Raw genomic sequence first — 14,161 nt, forward strand, 5'->3', positions numbered from 1 at the left:
TTTCGTTTCGTCATTATCAGCGCAAGATATTTCGCGTATCGTTTCGTTTCGTATCGACATGGAAAAAATCCATATCGCATACCCTTAACTTCCAGATAATCCAGGTTTGAATGCGCCGAGAAAATCTCGGAGGGTGAAACAACAATTCAAAGAATCCCAAATTGGTAGCAGAGATTTGCCCCCGCTTCAGAAGTGTGGAGGCAATTCTATTTTGTCTAGGATGTTTTACAATGGCTTTATTCGTTTGTGTTCGTTCTTTTAGTGGAAGGGAGTCGGGGTTTTGCTTGGTATAGAGGATGAAAAATTGTTATACAAGGCATAGACTTGTTATTATAATTATATGCTTATGTTGTAAGAGGAGCCAAGTAAATGGCGGATCTGCTATAGAAGTTTAACTCAGCACATCTCAACAGGTCATTCACATCTACTCAACTGTTGCCTCTGAAAGTCGCAGTCGTCTGCGGAAGTCACCCTAAGTGACTGTAATTGTATAAATTCATCATCATCACTGCAGTAGTCGTGATAATTCATCCAGTCGGAGCGCTCTAGGAAGGATGCGAAACCCACTGAATCAGGAAATACAAATCTAGGTCAAATCCTGCCCACGCTGCTTTCCATTCCATTGCAGGAATGCGAACCCAACCCAACCAAGGAAGGGAAAACCGGAACGAAGCAAAGTTGCATCAGAGTGAATGACGACGACCACGTTTTCCGAGACGGATGGACAGAATGAAATGATCCAATCTGCTACCTCCGCACAGCATAATACGGTTCAGATTTCCATTCTCAGTGTATGCGACTGCCTGCAGAAAAAAATCTTCTATTATTGTAACGCTAGACGTGATGGAAAGAGGAAAATAAATTCACGACTCACATATAAGGTGAAATCGGCACGAAACGCACATTCGGAAGTAGAGGCTCGAATAAAAATCTAAAAACATTTTAGCTTTTATATGGATTTATCAATGTTTTGTTACGGTCACGTGAATGCTATAATAGCTACAGAAGACACTTAACGTTGCTTAAAGAGCTTGATCTTCATTGGCCGTCAGATCAGCTGCCTTTACACAAGGAATTTCTGTACCTTATATGTTTAGGCAACGGTGCTTAAACGGTGTCAATTATGATAAAAATCATTCTCCCAAAATTTTAAGTGATTTAGAAAAGTTTGGTTGTGCACACGCCATTTGAAGTTTATATGGACATTACTATAGAAAAGGCAAACGTTTTGTGTTCTGTCCTCTAACTGCTTGTCACCATAATCTATGGAAAAGTGAACAAACTCTTCTCATGTGAAATCTTCCCAGCTACATCTCTGCCGAAGACCACATTTTGATGGGGCGTAAGGATAATTTGTTATTATTGATAACAAAGTACAAATCATGCTGAGATGATCATTCCATTACATTCAGAGCAACACTGACTTTTTGCTGTAGAACATACCGTTTTGTCTCAAATTCCGAACAGACTCATATTCCGAACACTCGGTTTTTGTATGGCGACTTAGTTGAAATGTTTCGCTGAAATATTTCATCAAATTACTACGAAATGGCTGTCAATTGCAATTAAATTTTAACGTCTTCAAACTTATTTTATAGCTCTGGAGTAGTGATGATTCTCTAGTTCAAGACCAGTAAGACTAGCTCATATAAATTTATTTGCGAAATTATTCATTTGAACACTATTTATTCGTGCTGTTCGGAATTTGAGTCAAGGTGTTCGGAATATGAGACAGAATGAACACAGTGTTCGGCATTTGAATCAAAATGTTGTTCCATACTTTAACGTAAAAACAGTAGTAAACAAGTTTAAATAAATATTTTTTTCGGTACACCCAACACCTAAGGGTTAGACTTTGTGAAAAAAATTAAATTTTCACAAATATCACCTAATTTATGCATATCAGATGCATTTGAACTCACTGCTGACCTTAAGTGTTCGGAATATGAGTCAAAACGGTAGTAGCCTGGATTACTTTGATAAGTTCTTCCAACCAGAAGCACCACTGTTGCCTGCCGAACAGTTGGTGAAGCATGTAAAATGCAAACCCACTTTATGATGATGAATAACAATTTATCCAGACGTCCAATCAAATTGTGGTCTTCGGCGAAGTTGTAGCTGGTAGGATTTCATATGAGCAAAGTTTGTTCACTTTTTCATAAAATATTATGATGGAGCGATATAGGGCTGAACACAAAATGTTGGCGTTTTCCATAGTAATTTCCATATAAACTTCAAATGGCGTGTGCACAGTCAAATTTTATCCAAATCATTTCAAATTTTTTGAGCATGCTATTTACCATAAGAGAAATCGTTTAAGCATAGGAGAGCCAAAATTTCAAAATTTGCATCAAACTAATGTCTCACTCATAGTCTTCCTTTCCCCGATGGCTGTGAGGACGTGGCCGGAGACGTTATCAACTTTATAATGTTTGGAGCTCTTGAAGGTGTATATTGAACATGAAATTCTACTTCCAAGCTACATCTGATCATCAATCTGGCCATCAACGCTCATGCTCGATTCACGGGGATCACGGTAAATTTCCCGGAGTTCAGAATTTCTTAGATCCCGGAATATGTTAGAATTTTAGTATCTGGATCCACGAGACGAGATCCTATATAGAACACCGAGAAGCAGGCTGGCTCCCACTTGCAATGCAATGCCCGAAAGAAGACACATTTGAATCCAACTTCCCTTCGCCTATAGATTGTCAAGAGGCCCTCCGACGTTGCGTTTTCTCCATTTGGATCGATTCAACATATGCATGCAGGAGAAGAAACAGCGAGGGATGATCCCTACTTGACGGGCTTATAAATCAGACTACGGGCTGTAAATCTTTCGAGTGCGGCCGTTGGTTCCCGGTTTGTTTGTCCGCAATAATGAGCGAGAATTTCTCGGGCCGAATGTTGCGATGAGTGGCCCTCGTCAAGTGGTGCTGAGTAGGAGATTGATTGAACACTCGATGGTAGATACACTTAGAACGAGTCCTCTTTTGGGTTCAGTTTTCGCTCAATTTGTCACTATCCAAGATTCTACTTTCTTATGTCGATTGTGAGATTCTTTAGCTTTTTTATATTATACAATTTTTTCACATCTGATATACCGGAGTTATCTCAGGGATGTCAAAAATCTTTGTTTGCTAATAACACAGGCCTCACCACCAATGAACGAAGCCTGCGTGTCATCTGTAGTCGATTGCAAAAAAGTTTGGATATTTTTTCTTCATACATATAGTACCAATGAGTTACATAGAATATCCAATGTTGAAACATTGGAACAATCTTCTATTGCCACGATTAATGCGTTATATGTTTAGGTAAAGTTAGGTTAAGTACATTCAAAGCGTTTTTTTTTCTCTTATAAGCAGGTGAAATCAACTCACCTATAAAAAATCCGAACTGCTACAGCAAATGAAATGTAATATGTTGTTAACAAAATGTTAATAAAATCTTAAATTTGTTTTACCAAATTAGGATGATAGTGTTGTCTAATAACACAGAACACCTAGATATAAGAAATGAATGTAATGTTTGGAATGATACTAATAGAGAAATAAAAAAAATCTGACGAAGATGGTAAAGTTTACAAACAACGTAGACTAGTTCTTTGTAATTTACAAGAGGCAAATATCGGGAACCCAATCATACTATTGCTTCAAGCCTGAAAATGAATATTATATTATTGTTAAACGATATTCTTTTTCTGAAGAAAATATGTGACAGAAATAAAAGATAAGGTAGCGTGGGGTAAGTGGATACAGAAAAATCAATAGTTAACTTCATTGTTGTGTACAGTTAACGTGAATAATGTAACTCAAACTGTTTTCTGTGGAACACAAATAAGGGACTATTATACTTCAAATCGTCATATATTTCGATTTTTCTGTTTGTTATGTATTGAGTATGGGAGACTTAAAAATTTGCGCCAAATGATCCACTTGCCCCACCATGGTGGGGTAAGTCGATCACCATTAAACAAAAATCTGTTCTCGAAATAAATGCAGTGTGATTATGATTAATAAGAATGATATTTCCCTCGTTCTTGTTATTAGTGCTACCGTCGTTGGGGGTGACAATGGGTCAAAAAGGGATATGTGCGATTTATTTTTTGAATAACTATCGCAATTTAACTCCAATAAACTTCAAATTTGGTGTGTATGTACTTTGATGTGAAATTGTTTATCGGCATATCGGTCCATTTTGCTCGAAGTAAGAGGGAGCATGGAGAAGAAAGCAATGAATACTAGATGGATAGGTACCGTCTTACTTCGAGCAAAATGGACCGATATGCCGATAAACAATTTCACAATAAAATTATCACGGTCGATATCTTTGTATGTACTTTGATGGTACATTAACAACTGTTCAAAAAATTAAAGACAAATATTTATTCACAGCGGCACCAAAGAGAATGAAAAATGACCCAATCTCACCCCATAGAGGGGGCGACATTGGGTCACTGTAATTGAAATAACTTGTTTTTGAGATTTCAAAACCATTCACAACTGAAAAATATTGATAAAAAACGATGCAAACAAGACAAAAAGAGATCTAAGATGTTTCACAAGTGTGATAAACCCACTTAAAAGAAAGATTATACTGAAAATTGAAGAGCTATGAGAAAAATATGTAAACCCAACATTTATCGTCAAGTTTACATAAATTTTCTTGGTGTTTCTCTCAAATTGTCTTCAAAGTCTCATTCCCATTGCTTTAAAGCCCATTCAGTTTCCCCAAAGGTGTACTGAAACAGTGATTATTTTAAACCTTCGCAAATAGTTAAATTTCGGTGCGACATTCCACGATCAATAAATTTCAGGCAGAAGTTGACGTCATAATCCCAGTATTTTAGCGATCCAACTCATTTGTACTTCCGTGAGATGTTTCTATAATATGAAAACACTGAAAAATAATCAAATTTAGAAAAAAAAACACTCTTTTGATAAAAATTTACGATGTTGCTGCGCACGAAACACAGTTGCTGGTTTGAGAAGTTGTCAAAATGCGTTGTATTGTTATTCAATGCACGGAATACTCAAGTAGACTTGTTTGATGTTCCAGAGATGCTGTATTTATAAAGAATAAACACATCTTAATGAAAAAAGAGAACACCCGTAAAATGTCAAAAAAGTTGACTTGGAATTTCATTTACTATCGTTCTTGCTTGATCCAATCTCACCCCCATTTTCAATGTTTTAGACATCGTACCGAAAAAAATATTTTTTTTTTGTGGGAAAATCAAACAGATTCCGGAAAATACCTGTGATGTGTAATGAAAAGACTTTCAACATTCTACTAATACAACGATAGAGGCTAGAGTACATGCGTGATACCTTGTACAGTAGAAATTTAATGTTGTAAATTTTAGCTAGTTTCAACATGCAAGTTTATTGATGTAGTAAACAAAAACTACTATTTCTAAAAATGCATATTGTTATGAATTATGTGTTATGATATGTTCCCTAACATATGAATTATTAATTTTAGTAATATCAGCGTTATTAGCTGAAATATTTCACAAAACATATTTTTCCGTTTTGACCCAATCTCACCCCCTAGACCCATTGTCACCCCCATCGACGGTAGTAATGTTACATTTTAAAACTTAAAAATTAAAAAGTATCTTTATTAATCAAGATGTAATAAAAAGTATGTATGTATTACTTCATACTTATTTGAACAAAAAAAACATTGTAACGAGAAACATTTGGAGAAAATTCATCCATTTATATGCATAAGTTATACAGAAGTATTGTAGGATTATTTCTTACGATATTTTCGAAAAACACTCTTGGTTTAAAATATTAGTTACATTTACTTTTGAACACCAAACTGAAATCCTTCTATTTTATTTATGAATATATGTGTATCATCTGTCTAGAACAATTTATATGGTCAAATAAGGTACGATACTATGCTTTCGATTGGAAAATTAGTATATTTTGCTCTTTTACAACTAAGCTTAGATAAACCACGAAAATTTTCGTGTAAATTTTGAAATTATTATTCTTTTTATATATTTGTTATACCAGAAAGGTTGAAAAAGCTTTTAGGTGGATTAATTCAAATTTTAGATGGTCAATTTGACTAATTCAAGCTGGGAACGGAACAAAATAAAGGAAAACCACATTGTCGGATATTGAAGCTTATTAAAATTCACGTAAGCAGTCTGCCAATAGATGATAATTATTCTTGATCCACTTACCCCACCCCATTAAAAAGTACCATGTCCAATATATTTGTATTTATTTACATAAATTGCATATTTTTCATTGTGAATCATTCAATTAGAACTGAAATGCTTACCATGTGTCGAAAAAAATAATAGAATTCGTTTTTAGACAGAGATACAATGGATTTTTGATTGATGGAAAACAATTTTCAAATTAATTACTTTTTGCAGCTAACAAGTTTGCTTGTGTTAGTGTACGTGTAGTACCAGTTTTGCAATAGTATCAGTGTGGGCGTAAGAATATAACCTAAAAAGAAGCAATGGTGCGAAAACTTTCAACATGTTCAAGTATTTATGCTTTATATTGACAAATGATCCACTTACTCCACTGATACACTTCCCCAACTGTACCTTATCGAATTTCAATTAGAATTGTTTTTATTTACTGATCGTCCCTGCCTATTTTTATAAATACCTACCTTACCTTGATGGCTACAGCGTAGCGTCACGCCATTGCTGGGCGTATTGTAGAGCTCCATCTTCGTCGGTTTTGGGCGAAACTTTTCCAGTTGCCCCGAACGTTTAAGGTCGCCAGGTCCTCTTCCACTGCGTACAGCCAGCGTATTCGTGGTCTTCCCCGAAGCCGCCGACCTCTACCTGGTTCCCTGCTGAATATTATTTTCGCAATTCTTTCTTCCGACATTCGCACTAAGTGACCAGCCCACTGAAGTCTGCCGTTTATTACTGGTTACGTAATCCGTAAATGGCCCTTTTCGCAGCCGCAACACGTCTTTTCACTTCGGGGGAAACGTCGTTGTCACATGTCACAAATGTTTCAAGGTAAATAAATTCTTCAACAACTTCAAACACATCCCCATCAAACACTACCTCAGCACCTACACCACCATGCCTGACTCTATTTCTACCTGCAGCCATGTACTTCGCCCTCTGATATGGTTTTGAAATAGTTAATTTGGTTAGTTGAAAGTTGATGTTTTACAGTGAACTCTCCATATTTTGTTATTGGAGGGTACATCGAGTTAGGGATGTAACGACTTATCATTGTAATTGCGAACCAAGAGACCCTCGAGTTAGCTATGAGAACCAACTTTAACTATGGTTCTTCAACTTAATATCGAGATAAAAAATATCGACTTTGCCAAACTTCGAAAAAACATTGGAAAATCCTGAAAGTTGTTTGTACCTTTCTCACTGCAAGCTTTCGAGGTTTCAATCCGATATTTCATCAAATCTATTTTTAGTTACATGACTCACGTCTTTGGTAATTAATGGCTTTAATGTTGACACTTCATTTTTTCTGGTCAAATTTTCTGAAACAATTTCTTAAAATAGTATGTATTTTAAGTAATGAATAAATAAAATGATCGTAACAAAATATCAAAACAAGTTGTATAAAAATCTTTGCCTATGTAGACTCGGATATCAAATATCGTAAAATAAGCTGTCCAAATCTGAAGTTCTTTTACAAATAAAACATCAAATTATTTATTTTACATTTTCGAGCCATTTTTAAAAAGTTTCTAATAATCACTTCAAAAAGAGTTTAATTATTATCTGTAATTACAAATGGATAACGAAAATCTGAATACGTTTTTTTGGGAACATAACAGTTGCCAATTCATAATTCAAAGTGAAATTCAAACACTGAAAACCAAATTCTCATCAAACCTATTTTGTTTTTGACAATGTTTGTCGAAGTTTTGTTTATCGTGATTATAAATTGAGCATGAAAAGAGGTACAAACAAATATATAGAGGGAAAAAGTTAAATGTGTAATCAATTATTCTTTACATTATTAGAGTATAATCTTCTATTGACTTGGGTGTCTTCTTCTCTGTTAAGTATCGTTACTCTCAGTTTCTCACACTTTCGCCACCTTTCTAGTTTTTTCGCCCCCCAAATTCCATTTTACAAATTTTCGCCCCCCTGGACCTGAAAATCGCCCCCAGGGGGGCGAATTCACCCACTTTGGGAATCACTGGTCTAACGTCACGAACGAGGTTGACACCTTATCTGCGATCCGAACACTTGATTTCGAACCATCCAGCGTAGCACGTATCAGCCTAATTAGTTTCGCCGGAAAACCATATTCAGACATTAACTGTCAAAGTTCATTTATTTTCACTGAGTCGTACGCTGCCTTGAAATCAATAAACAGATGGTGAGTCTGCAAGTTATACTCCCGGAATTTGTCTAGGATCATTTGCAAGCTAAACATCTGGTCCGTTGTCGAACGGCCCTCACGAAAACCAGCTTGATATTCGCCGACGAAGGACTCCTCGAGCGGACGTAGTCTGATAAACAGGATGCGCGACAGAATTTTGTACGCCGAATTCAGCAGGGTAATTCCTCTGTAATTGGCACACTCAAGTCTGTGCCCTTTCTTGTAGATAGGGCGGATGAGGCCATCCAACCAGCCGGTGGGCAATTCTTCGTCCTCCTATACCTTCAGAAGTACTGGGTGGATCGACTGGTAAAGCTGCTCGCTTGACCGGGATCTCGTCCTTCCCAGCAGCCTAACAGTTCTTCAGCTCGCTGATAGCCTTTTTAACCTCTCATATGGTCGGTGGGTCCACAGCTTGATCGTCGTCATCTATGTCCATCCTGTTCCTCGCTACATTTCCATTCTCACCGTTCAACAATTGCTGAAAGTGCTCCTTCCACCTGGCAGCCACCGCCGTTTTATCGGTCAGCAAATTTCCTTCTCGATCATTGCACATGGCGGGCACTGGTACGGTATTGTGCCGCGCACCATTGGCCGTTGCATAGAATCTTCGCATATCTTTCCGGTGCATGCTTTCTTGAGCGTCAGCTACCACACTTTCTTCGTGCTGCCTTTTCTTTCTGCGGTGGATTCGCTTTTCGTCGGCTCTCGCTGCCCTGTACCGCTCTCTGTTCTGTCGGGTACTGGCCACATTCTTCTGGCTTCTGGCGACATTCTTCATGTTTGTCACTCTCTGGCACTTTTCATCGAACCAGTCGTTTCGTCTTCGTCGTTGACCAATGCCGATCACTTCCCGCGCCGTTGGTGTCACAGCTTCTTGGATAGGGTCCCACAGGCTGTCGACGTCTCCAGCAACGTTTATTCTTCCCAACTTCTCGTCTAGTTGCTGACGATACTGCGCAGCTATCCCATCAGTCGACAAGCGTTGTATATTGAAGCGCAGCGTTCTGTTTGTTGCGGAACTCGTGACGCAGGATAACCGCGCTCGAATTTTAGCTACAACTAGATGATGATCCGAGTCGATATTAGGCCTCGGAAGGTCCTGACATCCATGACATCTGAAAAATGTCGCCCATCAACCAGCACGTGGTCTATTTGGGAGCAGGCATCGCCACTCGGGTGTCGCCAGGTGTGTTTGCGGATATTCTTTCGTGCGAAGTAGGTACTGCTGATTGCCATCCCTCTAGCAGCAGCGAAGGTTACTTGCCAAAGGCCATTATCATTGGTAACGGAATGAAGGCTTTCCGTTCCAATGACGGGTCGGAAGAAATCTTCTTTCCCGATCTGCGCATTTGCGTCGCCGATGACTATCTTGACGTCTTGTTTTGGGCACACTCCGTAGGCCTTATCCAGGCCCTCATAGAACTCATCCTTCATGTCATCGGGCTTATCGTTCGTTGGCGCATATATGCTGATCAGACTGTATTTGGATAACTTGCCCTTCATTCTCAACACACAGATTCGGTCGCTTACCAGTTTCCACCGAATAATTCGCTTCATCTGCTTCCCAATCACTATGAAGCCAACTCCACGTTCTGCTCTGTCGCCACCGCTGTAGTAGATGTGGTACTTGAATGAAGTGTTGGCGATGGGGCCTCCTCTCGGAATTCGCGTTCTCCGTTTCTCGGCCAGCGTATTTCCTGGATAGCTGCCACATTCACGCCGACACTCCGCAGTTCACGAGTCAGGAGCCCAACACGCGCGGGTTCATTCAAAATTCTCACGTTCCAAGATCCAACTTTCCAATCGTTTTCCTTTATTCGTTGCCGTAAAATCAATTCGTTTGCTTCCTTTTTGCCTTTCTTGGTTGGTAAAGAGTCTTCGATAGGCCACCAAACCATGGTTGCGCTACCTACATCGTGCTAGAGGGGCTGCCTCCTCGGTGCTGACACGATACAGCATTGTCCGCTTGTTCTTTACATGATGACCACGGTCATAGCCATCACAACCATCCACCTTTATCAGGTCTTTGGACCTGTAGCTCTGGTTCTCAATAGTTTCAAATTCTTTCGGACATGCTCTAGCGGTGTTTAATAAATTTTCATTTATTAAATTTTCCATTTATAAATGAATTTCCTGAAACTCCAGTTGATTGATAAAAACAAATCAGTATTAGCTGTGTTATTATCAAAGTTCACTTGAATTTCAAATACAGTAATGTCCCGATTTTGTCAGCCCCATGCTGCATTCAGGGTTGACAAAATCGGGAAAGAGCTAAAATCGAGATAAAATTTTTCGACTTGTTTCAAGTTTTATTTTGTCTTATGGACTTAGTTTTATGATTTTGTTTATATAAACATTGTTTTTTTACTTCCATTTTCTATGTACCGTCATCCATTGATAAGCTTCTTGGATAGTTATTAAAAATTTCAAATTTCAACAATTCGATCTTTAGATGATTGTATAGACGTGGCCAAGGTCAAATTTAACTTTATGCACTCAACATTGCCAGTATAGACGTTTTTAGTCTAATTCAAATAAATATAAATTTTAGGTTGACAAAATCGGGAAAAAAGATGCTAAAATTGGGGGTAGATAAAATCGGGGGTAGACAAAATCGGGGGCTGACAAAATCGGGTCATCACTGTAATCTATTATTGTGGGACACCTGATTTTTAAATTTAAAAAAATATATCTCAAAAACTAAAGAACATACATCGCTGAAAATTTGAGGGTATACGTAAAATGTTCTGAACTTTCTAGAACAAATGAGAACAGTAAGACACCCTTTAGTCCCAGAACCGAAAAAAACTCCAAAAAACTAATAAATGTTTAAAAATAGTTTTTTAGGAGTTTTATATTTTTTTTCTGAAAAGTTGAAACCTTAAGCTTTCATTCCATTAAAATAATTGAAAATCGATCCAACGGTTTAAAAGTTATGATTTGGGGTTATGATTATGATTATGGGATCTACAGTGCGTGTTGATGAAAAATGACGAAAAACAAACATCGCTGAAAATTTTACACTAAACGTAAAAATTTCTGAACTTTCAAGAAAAATGAGAACAGAAATAGCCCATTTGGTCCCGAGGACTTCAAAACAAGAAAAAATTGACATTTTTGATTTTTTTTATGTAAAAAAAATCAGTTCTGTGATTTTTTTTATTTTTCAGACTCGACTAGTACACGACACTGAAGACGGCCATACTGTTGAGGTCGAAATACGTGTATTTGTCAAAAGATACATACTACATATAGTGGAATTAAATGGTATAGTACTAAATTCGTTTTTTTCATCTACTTTTAGTCCGATTCGGTTTTCGCGTGCTCGGAATGTTTTTTCTTTGCTTCGTTCGCTTGAGTAGTGATTTGCGAAAACCCAAGCTGTCCGATTCATTTTTCGCGCGCTCGGAGTGTTTTTTTTTTCAGTTAGCACTCTATTCGCGCACGATCAGAGTTAGGAATATAATTCCTGCTTATACGTGTTGATGCTGCGATTGTAACTGTTCAGGAGGATGGATTATCAAATGGTGAGCTTGTTTCATGCTTGTAATAACACATTTGTATCATAACATGTATTTTTTATGAATTTGTTGAACAAACTATGAATAGTTCATCACTGTATATAAGCGCTTATTCGTGTTTTATAAAATTTCGAGATTCAAACCTTTGAATAGTTCGATGTTTAAGATGTCTTCGTATTGATAGATAACTTTTTAAACAGAGGTTACATGAATCGCATCACTTACCAAGGTGAATCCTGATCATGTAGTTTTGAAGCCCTCCCACTCCCACAAAACTCCTTCCCGTGGCAACCATGAAGATGCAAAGGTATTCTCGGTCTTTAGTAACAATGGATGTCATACTAACATTCCTTCCCTTCTCCGATGACCGAAAGGACGTGGCAGGCACCGTTATTGGCATTACTAATTTTAGAGTTCTCGAAAATATACAAAATGGTATGCTACTCCCAAGCTACATCTGTTGGTTCCCTGTACAATTTTGATGGTTCTTGTCAATCACGGAGTAGCAATTGTACGGTCCTCAATGCTTAATTCGGTTTCATTAACAATTTCGAAATAAAAATATATATTAAATTGAGGTACACCAGTAATTCAGAAGTGCACAACTAAATACCATTCCATTTCGTTGTTCAAAATCTCCAACCAAAACTACACTTCCTTCGAAGACTCAACCTTGACTCACCACCAAAACCGACAGAGAAAATCTGTTCCGTTTCCCCATCATCACAGTGGCAAAATTTCACAGCTGCTCAACATTCCTTCACAGTTTCCTTCGACACACGGGGTTTGGTTTGCTAGACTAGGCAAGCCAAACCAAACAACAACAACGCATCGACGACGGCGGTAGCAATTAAAACCCGGCTCATAATTTCTCTGTCCCCCGCATCTGGCCACCTCGTTAACCCCCTTGTTAAGCAAAATAACAGATTTCCACGAAAAATGGCTTACGAGTCGCCTCCCACACCCCACCCAGCTCTTGTCTGAAGTTGCTCCACTTTGGTAAAAGACATACGGATAAATGCTGGGCTAAAGAAGGGTCTTACTTTTCCTTTGACTGCGCTTCTCATCCACTTAGCAAGGTGGTATGGTAGTAGGTGGTGGTCCCTCGATGTTGCCTGTTGGTCCTTTGTGTTTCCTTTTCCAGTTAGTCTTCTACTCACAAACACACGCACGCACTTGAACAAAACAGAAGAAATACAATCTTTTTCACGTTTCCGCGTTTTCCACTTTGATCCACAGGTTGTGCGTCGTTTTCGTCTTCGTTCACGGTTGCGTCTTTCGTGGTTCACTTCCAGTCAAATTCTGAATGGATTCGTCCCCTCTTTTTACACCAGAAACATTGGATCCGTTCCCGAGCACAGCTCTCGATTGTTTACCGAAATAGTTGCGGGAAGAAATTTACACCGCCGCCAAAAGTCGCACTTTGTAGCCAGATCATAAAGTGTGCCACGATGTGGCACGCATTAGAACGTGATCTTCCTCGAGGTGCACTTTTCTCTCAATCTCCGACCCGAGGGCAGATCGCTGATCTTGTTTTTCCTTCGCGAGATAAAAATAGACACAAACCGAACGATCCGATCGTGTTTTTCCCACCCGCACTAGCCTGGCTAGCGATGACTAGTTTTCCAGCATCCGACGGTGGATGCCAATTTGTAAGGTGCTACTGCCACCCGACACGATGCCAGTTGGAACCCAACTGTAGTCTTCGGTGGATGACCATGATATCAGCGAAATCGTTTTCCTCCATTTCATCCCTTAGATATCCACCGAGTAGTACATAAGAATGCCCAACAAAACCGCGAGATCACAATGAGCCACTATTTATCACACTATCGCTCCCTGCCTCTATTTCCACGGAATCGACCACTTTACAGTAGGCTGTGAAAATGCATCGGTCGTCACACTGTGTGAAATAATGTAATCACCACCACTCTGACGAGACACTAAACTGCACGACGGGACCACAGGTCTACTTCGATTGTACTTTTCCTATAGCAGCTTCCTCAATGTTTATACTCTGCGCGCGCGTTCCGTCGTATTCTATAGGTAAGGCTGCGGAGTCGTCATCACACTTGCAAGCAACTGAGAAGTCGTCCACTGGCAGACTGAATGGTTGATAGCAATGATTGCTCTGGTGCACCCCAACAGCACCATGTAGCTATGTTTTCCCGAAAAATGCGCGCTTCGAGCATCATCATAATCATCATCATCGTAGTCTTCGTAAACGTACGCGTTGTCAGCAGTAGGAAAAGCCGCAAGGTTTGGGTGATGATACAAGTG

The 14,161-nt window shown here is 38.8% G+C and overlaps 1 protein-coding gene across 2 annotated transcripts in view; it reads right to left on the minus strand.

Moving 5' to 3' along the window:
* The window catches only part of LOC5568412, a 193,425-nt gene that overhangs the window by 158,827 nt on the left and 20,437 nt on the right, over positions 1–14,161 (minus strand). Inside the window, exon 1 of one of the 2 annotated variants that reach the window (XM_021841298.1) lies at positions 12,925–13,985. The exons of the other annotated variant lie outside the window; for it this stretch is intronic. The gene's annotated coding sequence lies outside the window, so the exon portion shown is untranslated. Of the gene's footprint in view, positions 1–12,924; positions 13,986–14,161 lie in introns of those variants that run through there. 2 annotated transcript variants of the gene reach the window in all.

Source organism: Aedes aegypti, chromosome 1 (assembly GCF_002204515.2).
Source record: "Aedes aegypti strain LVP_AGWG chromosome 1, AaegL5.0 Primary Assembly, whole genome shotgun sequence".
In the NCBI taxonomy this organism is placed as follows: domain Eukaryota; kingdom Metazoa; phylum Arthropoda; class Insecta; order Diptera; family Culicidae; genus Aedes; species Aedes aegypti.